The 8,884-nt window shown below is 36.4% G+C and overlaps 1 pseudogene; it reads right to left on the bottom strand.

Annotated features, from left to right (window-relative positions):
- Positions 1-555: 555 nt before the first annotated feature.
- On the bottom strand, positions 556-2,158 carry LOC143529922 (geranylgeranyl diphosphate reductase, chloroplastic-like; annotated as a pseudogene).
- Between the last annotated feature and the right edge of the window lie 6,726 nt (positions 2,159-8,884).

The raw sequence follows: 8,884 nt of genomic DNA, 5'->3' as shown, positions 1-8,884 counted from the left end.
CTTGATAGGAAATGTTCGATAATATGATCATTCGTGACATTTGATTTGATGAATGGTTGTCGTATGTATCCACACTCCCATCACCAATTTGTGGTCCATTCACTACAAATTTTAGGGATTTGATTTTGTTAAAAATAAGTGCATATATGATTTCTTTAATAAAATGCTACTTACTTGCCAACAAGTGACAAATAAATAGTTGTTTGTCGACGTCACTTATGATTTTCTTTTCCTCGGGATACACTAGCCGCGTAATTTGGGTCCTACGACATCTCATTGATGTTATGAGAACCTCAAGTTCTATACTAACAGAAAAACCATGACCAATAGTTTATTTTTAAATTAAAATTATAAATTATAAAAAAACGGTATAAATGTGGACTTAGCTAAGGGGCTATTTGGTTCATTCAGATCTGAATGAGCCTAAATGAATCAGATGTTTACATCTGAATGGTTTCATTCAGATGTAAACACACAGCCCCCTAAGCAGCTTATAGTATACCACACCGTCGAGATAGACAATTAGATTGTCTAATTTTGACTGAGAATTGAATGTAAATGATAATGAAACACATATATTAAGCACAATTAAAATGTCTTCAAAAGATTATTACAAAACCATCAACGTAAATTGTAAATATATTAAATCTTGGCCATCTCCTACCTCAAAGCATTAGCCCTAACCAAGCTCCCAATGGTATTAACAGCAAGCTTCAAATCGTCCAACGGATTCCCGGGCACCACCCGCTTGTACAAATAGCTGTCGAACGTCATCTTCTGCACGTACTCGTCCACACACATCTCCACAAACGCCTCCCTCGCTGGATTCGACCGGTAGAACACCTTCTGCAATATATCCAATACCTTGTACGTCGGCCAGTACGTCTTATCCCATTTCTCCAAGTAATTCCTCAAATCCGACTCATCCACCATTCGTGTCCCGTTAGCCGACCCCTCCACGATCGCCTCAGCACACATCCGCCCACTCTTGGCCGCAAAATAAATCCCCTCCCCAGAGCATTTAGTCACATACCCAGCGGCATCCCCAACCAGGGCGACTCTGTCTGCCAGTCGCCTCGGGCGGGGATGTTCAGGTATGGGGTGGGCTTCCACACGGATTATTTTACCTCCTAATATCTTGTCACGTGCACGTAGGCGCGTGGCAAGTTGGAATTTTTTAATATCGGGTTTATGTGTAACCGTGCCGGTACCAACCGCCACGTGGTCACATTTTGGGAAAACCCAGCCGTAGAAGTCCGGGGACACATCGTCCCCGACGTACATCTCGGCTAGGTTTTCATAATACTGCATCTTATCATCGGGGATTTTGATACGCTCTTGAAACGCAATCGCGTACTCATAATCCCCGGCGTCGATGGACTTTGCGACGCGGGAATTGGCGCCATCAGCGCCAATCACCGCGTCGACTTCGGCCGTAACCTTTTTACCAACAGACCCAGCTTTGCCGTCGTACTCGTTGTAATGAATAACATACGGCGCGTATTTGTCCGTAGGCTTGTCCATTTTGACAAACAACCCGTTGATGATGGTGGCTCCGGCGGTGGCGGCGCGGTCACGGAGGTAACAGTCGAGGACTCACGGCGGACCATTCCGATGTACTCGTGGGGTTTAAGGGTCCGACCAATATCGACGGCAACGTTGGACGGAGATATCATTTTCATCTTGGTGACTCGCCGGTCGATAATATCCAATGGCAGGTCAAATTCTCCGACCATACAGAGCGGAATTGCACCGCCGCAGGGTTTGGCGTTGTCCAACTTGCGTTCGATTAGAATGGTTTCGATTCCGCCTTTGGCTAGGGTTTCTGCGGCGGCGCCTCCGGCGGGTCCGCCGCCGATGATGGCGACGCGGAGGTTGCGGCCGGTGATTTTGGGGCTGGATTTAGCGGCGAGGACGTTGAGACGGCGGTAGTGGAGATGGGTGGAAGGGAGGGGTTTGGAGAAGAGGGTTTTGGTGGAATGGTGGTTTTCCGACTGGCGGAGTCCGGTGAAGGATTTGAGTGCGACGGAAGCCATGGTGGTTTGTGGTGGTGAGTTCAAGTGAAGTGAAGTCTCGTGTTTGGTTTTGTAAGATTTCTGAGGATATGATTTTAGATACTGTGGGTGTTGAGACCGTTGAAGTAAGAGGATGGACGGTTCAGATTTGTTGTGAATAATGGAAGATAAGTTGCTTATTTTTCCTGCAAATGACTGTTTTGTCCCTAAAAATTGTGATAGGAGGTGTCTGAAAGACTGAATTAACGCAAAGATTAAGGCCCTGTTTGTTTTTTTAGAGATTTAAGTCTGAATGTAAATATCATATCTGAATGTTAATAGCTGGTTCAAATGTCTGAAATCTGAATCATTAAAAGGTGGAGGCTAGAGACGAACCTCTAGTCGTCGGAGATGGAGCCTAGTCTCCGGGTTAGAAGTTAATGGAGGCCGGAGACAAACGTATGTTTTTTTTGGGTTAAGAGGTTTTCAGACCCACTAAAAGCTCTTACTGGTTCAGATGCTATTAAGACGTTGAACCTCTTAATGCCAGAAAAAAAACAAATAGCCTCACGTCTGATTACGTCTGACCGAATCAGACGTTTTCCTCTATTCATAGAAAAGAGACAAAAACAAACAGAGCCTAACTAAATTTGAATATTTACCCGGTTGTTAAATATTAAAATGTATCCAATACAAGAGGTGATGTAAGTTTGATGAAAGGTTAATTAAAACACAAAAAAAAAAACAGTTTTCTTAATTACTAAATTGTAAAATGTTTATACTTTTTTAGTTCAACTTAGGAGAGAGTGGTCTGGAAAGAGCCACGTAGTTAAGGTACTTCACTATGTTTGTACTTTGTTTGTCAATTTATGACAACCACTTTCTCTCTGAATTTATGGTATGTTTTCTGGTACTTTCAGTTCAAATTTAATGGCTCATTTTAATTTATGATACTTAGGGCTGTTTAGTAAGTGTTGAATCATTAAAAGGTCTAAATGATTAAGAGGCTCTGAACCAGTAAGAGCTAAACCAGTAAGTGTTGTTTGATTGAACATCTGAATGACTGTATAGAATGACTAATTTACACCTTAGTACTATTTTGTGCTGAATGAAATATATCTGTTTAGTCAGAGCGCATAATAACTGTACTGAATGAAATATATCCGTTTCTATTGCATATTTGCATATACTAGTAGGAACCGCGCTATGCGGGATACGGATACGACTTGGAATATGGCAATTAGATCATGTACGAAACACAAAACACAGCTTTAATAGTGTTATATTAACTTTTATCACCAATATATTACAAATCCTTATAACATTCTACATAAAATTCACCTACGTCAAGGCCAAACAAACTCAAAACTACAATTCAACTTCCTATACCCCATCCCTTCCAAGTGATAGAACTGAAACCTTAAATTAACAAAATCCTATAACTTCATTCATTTGTTAAACTTCAAGCAACAACCCTGATGATCTCAAATATACCAGCCATACTTTCTCTGTCTTGAAGCTTCTGTTATGAAAACATCCTGCAGTCCATATCATAATTAGAACCAGCTCTAGGCTTCATATAAACATGATATAATAACAAATAATTAATAGTGACCATTATATAATATTTGAAAAGTTGGAGTTCAGAAAACAAAAACAATAAAATGTATGATATGGTTCAACATATATGTTCTACCATAAACAGCGCTGAGTCAAGCAAAATCATACGAAAGCGTATTGAAATGAGAGTTAAGTGAATTGATGTTTATAAATCTTATTGCTAAAGTCAACAAAGTAACATGATAAATGTGAACCTGTAAAATTGTCAATTGCGAAAAAAATCTGCAAGACTTGTATAGAGTAACATTACCCCGAAGGTTGATCAACTGCTACTGCTACAGCTTACAAATGATGTTTGGTTTGTATCCAAAAGCTGGCCAACATTCTCATCATTTCTCTCCTAAATAAAAATAAATAAATAAACTGAATTTGTCAAATAAATAAACTTACATGTCAATAGATGATCAATAATTAATTTTCAAGCAAATTACATAGGTAGTGTTTACAAGTAGTATTTCACAATAACTTTTATATAAAGTAATTACAAAAACCAAATGAATCACAAAAAAATTAAACCTCTCTACCTACAAATTGTAAAATACATACTATAATAGTTAAGTCATTCTCACCTAAAGATTGTGTAAGATAAACTTTACAAATGTAACGGGCCAAAACGACCCGTTTACTAATTTTAATGTAGGAGCTTGCATAACCGTTTACTTGTACTTTTAAACCGATAACACACCCTCCGATAGTGAATGGAATCAATTTAATTCAGCAATATATGTTATTGATCAAGCCTGTATAAACATCCGCCTTTAACTTATTTTTAGATAACTAATTTTGTTGTGCAACGCATTCTGCGCAGCTACGTTCATCGACTAATTTTACCCACTAAATGAGCTTACTTTTCTCTGTTCTAAGATTCTACAGAAACTAGACTCTTCAAGGTTTCCAACCATATAAGAACACTCTAAATGGACACTCGGTTGATTTTATATGATTTTTAACAAATTCAGTAAAGAAGCTGTCAAAACGCTGCGAAAATTATAATTATGGTTCGCTTATTTCGGTTACAGATCAGTTTTCGCTTAAACGCACACTTGTTAAAGCTCCATTTTTTCAGTTTCATTCACAAACCACCGGTTTTTGTTTGGGTTCACTTATTTTGGTTACAGATCAGTATTCGCTTAAACGGACACTTGTTAAAACTCCATTTTTTCAGTTTCATTCACAAACCACCAGTTTTTGTTTGGGTTCGCTTATTTCGGTTACAGATCAGTTTTTTCAGTTTCATTCACAAACCACCGATTTTTGTTTCAGCATCCATCCCTGGTTCGGTTTTAGATATCTCCAAATTACATAGTAATCAAAATAACCCCAAAACCTGAACCATATTTCTAGCACAAAAATGTTTCAATTTTTAACCCTAATTGACCAATTAATCTGCAAATTGACCAATTTTTAGCCCTAATTGACCAGGAAAAAAATATCGACGAGTGTAGGGAGACAGAAATCGTACCTGGTTGTGAGTGGAATCACGCAGAAATCGAGCGATGATGGTGGTGATGTGCATTAGTCGGTCACCCAGAAGGAATGAATGATGTGTGGACAATTAGGTCATCTTCTCATTCAGTTTCCATTAAGCGATATTTTAAAATTGAATGGTTCAGAGCCTCATTCAGCATTCAGATCTGAGCTTGGAATGAAACAAATGATCTGAAGTCTGAGCGAATCAAACTTCAAATCCATTCAGATCTCAAACAAACACACCCTTAATATAAAATATTTTTATTGTAAGAGAAAATTACGATTAGACTTACTGGAAAATATCGGCGAGAGACCCTTGGACCACTGAAAATTAATCTGTTCTTGTTGTGCCCCTATATATCTCCGGCGCGCTTTTTATGTTCCTTCCGTCAGTTGACCAAGCGTTGACCTATTATAAAATGTTGAAATTACGTTTTTACCCCTAAGACTTCAATTCAGTTTAAAAATAAGCATCCAAAATTTCGTGTATAGCTATACAACATAAACTATATATTATCACTTTTATCATTTCATCTTCCCCGATTATAATTATGGTTCCTAAGTTTTAATTCCAGGCAATTGATTCTCATGTAATCATATCACGATTCCAACTCCAAGATTTAATCAAGTTATAATCAATTTGTCATCACGGTGTTCACTTGCGCTTCTGCTTCATCTTCAGGTACGTTTATTTATCGAAGCCCGACGATATTAACACCCGCGCCGTCGCACCCTGTCACCGCCGCCATCTCCACACCACCTCTTCGTCGCGGTGACAAAAACTTGTTTCCCTTAACCTTTTGTATTAATATATTGCGCTTGTCTTGATATTGGTGGTTGCCGGAAAAACGGAAACGAGTGCGGTGCCGGGGAAAACGAGTGTGCTTCGGGTGGTGATTTGAGAGAAATATGTTAGAGATAAGATGGTGTGCTTCGGGGTCGCCGGAGAAACAAGTGCTGGCGCAGGAGATAGTGCTACGATGATGAATATGATGATGATGAGCTGCCATTGTTAATATTATTATTATTGTTATTAATATGATGATGGCGATGGTGCTACGATGATTATATGATTATTATTGTTGTTGTTGTTATTGTTGTTATTATTATTATTATTATTATTAATCTATTACTAACATATTATTACTACTATTATTATTATTATTTATTTATTAGAAGAAGATTACTAAAATACCCTTGTCATCCAACAATCAACTGACGGTCAACTAACAGTAGAGACGCATCTCAGCATTATAAAAAACATATGGGCACAACAAGCGCAAATTAGTTTTCAGTGGTCCAAGGGTCTCCCGTCGATACTTTCCAGGGAGTCAAATCTTAATTTTCTCTTATTGTAATACAAAGTCATAATATTTACACATGTTTTGGATTTGAAACTTTCTATAATGGTCATGAACTCATGATTTACAAAATTTAAGAGTTAAAAAAGTTTTAAAAAAATATTAATAGAAGGTTATTGTAAATGTAAGATTCAGGGTTGGTAGTATTGCCAACTCGTCCCAAGCTTAGCTCGAGTCATGGCTTAACTCGTTGGCTTGATCTTAGACTCGTTTAACTACAAAATCGAGTTCGAGACTAGCTGAGCTGTCTCGTTTAACTTCGATCTCAAACTCACCTTTGCTCGACTCGGGTTCGACTCGTGAACAACCCTACCAGAGCCTATTTTTCACCATCTCTCTTCACCACATCAGCGTCACATCATTCTGTCACAATCTACATATTAACGTGAAAATTTCTACAATTCACTCATTCTATATTTTTCTTCCTTTTTAATTAAGTTAACCAAATTGTTTTCAACTTAAAATAACTAATATAAAAAATAACATTTTGATAGAAAAAACAAGACATGCAAAATCTAAACTTAAAAAACAAATGAAAACGAAATTACCATTTATCTACATAAATTGAAAATCTATTTGGACTTAAGTTTGTAGCATTTCAAAAATCAATTGATGCCATTAATTAATGAGAAATAATAACTATGTTTTAAAATAGTTTAAATCGGATAATTTATAAAATATTTTGTTTCAGAGTTTCCTTTGACCTGAATGGTTTTTTTTAATATGTTGATGTTGCCTAATATTTTTAAAAATTGCAAAAATTTGTAAAGTTTGCCAAAAAAATAATTTTGAAACTGCAAAAAAATGTTTAAAAAACTAGTTTACGGTTTAAAAAACTACAATAAAACAAAATAAACTAAAAATGGCAAACAAATTGTAAAAAAAACCACCAACTTTTTCAATAAAAAATATGTTTTTTATATTAGTTGGAAAAATATCTATTGATATTTAAAATTTAAATCTATAGAAATTATAAACTGCTCCCATACCAAAGAAAAGAAAAAGAAACTTTTAATTATCATGAAATAATATAAGTAAATAATTATAAAATTAAAACTTTAGCCGGTAATCAATTACCAATAGAATGCTCAAACGATCTAAATACATCAAAAACTTTAACATGTCAAACTAAATCTACATCAAAAACTTTAACATGTCAAACTAAATCTAACCCCCCCCCCCCCCCCCCCCCAAATGGTAAAAATAGGCGAAACGAGTTCGATACGTCCAAAAGGGTCAAAAATACATTAAAATATCTAAGAAGAGACAGAATACTCAAAAATGCACCAAAATGAGTAAGAAATATAGTCTTCCCTCTCACGGGTCACATTTTTTATTTTTTACCTTCTGTTGTCGCAACCTTTGGTTGTGGGTTTTTTTTCTTGTTCGTGTATGACCCGATGTATAAATCTAGTTTCTTGGCAGTTTTAGAAGTCTTTTTTTTTTTGCAGTTCCGGCATTTTTGTTCTTCTTTTCTATAAAGGGTCTCTTTTACCTTTTACTGTCATTCTACCAGACATTCGTCTTTCTTTTGAAGATAGGGTTTTAATATCATTTGTTTTAGGCCGATATATACTTTCCTTAAAAGGTTTGATACAACTTTTGTGGACTTTCTTAAACATGTTCAATCTTCAATAGAAATATATCAACTCTATCCTTATCATCGTCGCCAAAACAAAGTAAATTCAAGAAATAATCATTAACACTAACACCATTATTATCACGATTCACGTATGACAAGGTAAATTCAATAATGGATCATTATAATGACATGGTTCAAGAAGCATAAAAGGATTTTTCCAATCCAAACAACAGACCCTACAATCATTTACATGAGAAAAAAAAAATTTGAACAAAATACTTTGTATAAGGGGCGGAGGGGTGGTGGATGTGGTGACATCACTCATCACACACCCCACCCAATCATATAGTGCCACATCACTAACCCAGAATCCATCACATGTGATGCTTTTTTACTAGGGGTGGTGATATAGTGTGATGGGGTGTGATGGAATTTTTTTTTTTTTTTGTAACTTAAAAAATTAAAACAATATTTAATAGAACTTAAAAATAAAAACAATAGTTTACTAGAACATAATTCAACAATTTAGAATTAAAAAATAAAAGTTACAATAAACGTCAACTCCTCGTCTGAATCCGGGAATTCCAACCCTAAAGAACCTATAAGCTCAACTAGATCCCATCTCAACCGATAGTGAATATCTTCATCCCACAAGTCTAATTGGACATCATCGGGAACGGGAATTTGAGTCGGAGGATCCGGTACCCAATCTGGAGAAATTGCATTTCCATATTCTTTTATTAATATATTGTGTAATATGATGCATGCATACACGTAGCAAGAGATCGTGGGTTTTTTCATTGCACGAACCGGTCGACTAAGTATGCACCATCTACCCTTTAAAACACCGAAAGCTC

The sequence above is a fragment of the Bidens hawaiensis genome, unplaced genomic scaffold, assembly GCF_021521415.1.
Source record: "Bidens hawaiensis isolate Kalapana, Puna unplaced genomic scaffold, B.hawaiensis_p1.1 tig00008762_1, whole genome shotgun sequence".
NCBI lineage: Eukaryota > Viridiplantae > Streptophyta > Magnoliopsida > Asterales > Asteraceae > Bidens > Bidens hawaiensis.
The sequence above is the reverse complement of the archived record's forward strand: the minus strand, read 5'-3'. Positions and strand labels throughout refer to the sequence as shown.